Here is a 2000-nt window from a genome sequence, read left to right as displayed (position 1 = left end):
GAATGCTCCCATCCTACTTTAAGACTCTAGAAACCAGAAGTAGATTAGTCAGCACACCCCGATCAAGAACTCAAGCCACTAACATTTGGTGAGCCAGCCCCTCCTGGCTGGCTCACCCAATGCACAAGGTAACCCACCTCTATTGGGAATGACAGGAAAGAATCCCTCGTCTGTACAAATGGCCTCACGGGCAGATTATGCAACGGTACGTGGAAACAGATTTTCAGAAAGCCACCCCACCTTTCCTACAGAGCCAGATATAAAGTATTTAAGCCATTTTGGGGGAAGTTTCTCTTTAACCATTTTCAATTTCTTTCTAAATGCATCATTTTAGGGTTTTACAGAATGCATCTTAATACCAAAAACTCAGCATTATGCTGACATGCTGGACATTTACTAGCACCACACAGTGAAGAGAAGCAAGGCAAAGATGGAAATTATTTTTTTATTATTCAAAAACACCAGACATTCATCCCAGAACTCCTGCTGCACCTATTGGGAAGAAGACAGAACAAAGTTAGAAACCATATTCAAGGTTATAGAACAGCAAGATGTCATAAAGCACTCACCTGCTACCGTCCCCCAGGGGGCCCGAACCTCTTCCAACTGGCCTCCGGACGGACACTCAGGACCTGTGGCTTGAAGGATGCAGAGGGCCGCTGAGGGGCCACATAGGCCTGATGCAGAGGGGCAAGAGGCCTCTGGGGGGCCGCATAGACCTGATGGAGAGGAGGAGCAAGGGGCCTCTGGGGGGCCAAGTAGACCTGATGCAGAGGAGGAGCAAGGGGCCTCTGGGGGGCAGCGTAGACCTGATGCAGAGGAGGAGCAAGGGGCCTCTGGGGGGCCAAGTAGGCCCGGCGCAGAGAAACAAGAGACCTCTGGGGGGCCACTTGGGCGGGCTTCACAGCAGCAGGGGCCTGCTGGGCCCCGTAGACCTGCTGTGGCTTCCCAACATTCACTTCCTTCTGGTCAGCAGGTTCTTCTTTCAGCCGCCTGAAGCCACCAAAGCTCTGAGGGATGTTGTAGTTTCTGGACGGAGCGAACCCCTGACCCGAGGGCCCCGTACTGCTGGTCCAGGAGGAAGGGAGGTTACTCACACTCACAGGAACCAGCTGGCTTAGTTCACAGCCCGAGTCGGGCTGGGCTTATTTCAGTTTGGTTCTCTGACGAAGACACTCTCCTAGCAGCGACACTGGCTGAGGTCTGAGGTCTTGAACAACAGGGATTCTTCGTGACGCAGCAGCACCTGCTCTGGACTGGCTGGAAGACTTCAGACGTAGAACCTTTCCTCCCAGAGGAGGCTGGTGTTTCAGGAACAGCTGAAGACTTGAAGCTTCCTCTGGGACTCTGAAGAGAAGCAGGACTGCTGGACCGATAGCTGCTCCTACTTGGTGTTCCCTGCTGAACTGGCCGAGTTCTCTTCTCGCTAATCGGAGTTTTATCGTACTTGCTGAGAGAACTGCCACCAGCGATAGAACCAGAAAAGGCAAACGGCTTCTTCTTGGGCACCTTTTGAACAGTTCCCTGACTCCACCTGGTCGGTTGCCAGTTGGGCTTTGACTCAGAGCTGCTCTGCACCAACTTGCCTGAAGCAAAGACACTTTTAGCCGGCTGTGAAACAGTTTGTGTGGAGCGGCTACTGGGAAATCTCTGGCTATAACCACCACTAACTACAGGGACTGTGTTGAAGCTACTGCTCTGGGCTGAGCCAGGAGAACCAGAGGCATGTCTGAGTTGATTCTGGGGATAGCTGCCACCAAGTCCACCCCTCTGCCCAGAGAAGCCAACATGCGTGTTGCCGTTTTGTCCCCGAGCTGCAAGAGAAAAGAGTTTAAATCTACGGCTAGTAAAATCACACCGATACCAGTGACACGAGTGTGTTGCTCACCTTGTGTAGCCCACAAACAACGCACATGCTCTGCTTGAACTAAACAAATCAGCAAGATCCTGCAGACAAATGAAGAAAGTCAGAAATAGAACAATTAAAAACACTGAAAGAA

At 51.6% G+C, this 2000-nt stretch overlaps 1 long non-coding RNA gene across 1 annotated transcript; it reads right to left on the bottom strand.

Annotated features, from left to right (window-relative positions):
* Positions 1-431: 431 nt before the first annotated feature.
* On the bottom strand, positions 432-780 carry LOC130206025 (uncharacterized). Its single transcript, XR_008834018.1, has 2 exons — positions 570-780; positions 432-492 (listed from the first exon to the last, which is right to left on the bottom strand). It is a non-coding gene; the product is annotated as an uncharacterized LOC130206025 (long non-coding RNA).
* Between the last annotated feature and the right edge of the window lie 1220 nt (positions 781-2000).

The sequence above is a fragment of the Pseudoliparis swirei genome, chromosome 2 (genome assembly GCF_029220125.1).
Source record: "Pseudoliparis swirei isolate HS2019 ecotype Mariana Trench chromosome 2, NWPU_hadal_v1, whole genome shotgun sequence".
NCBI classification, from domain to species: domain Eukaryota; kingdom Metazoa; phylum Chordata; class Actinopteri; order Perciformes; family Liparidae; genus Pseudoliparis; species Pseudoliparis swirei.
The sequence above is the reverse complement of the archived record's forward strand: the minus strand, read 5'-3'. Positions and strand labels throughout refer to the sequence as shown.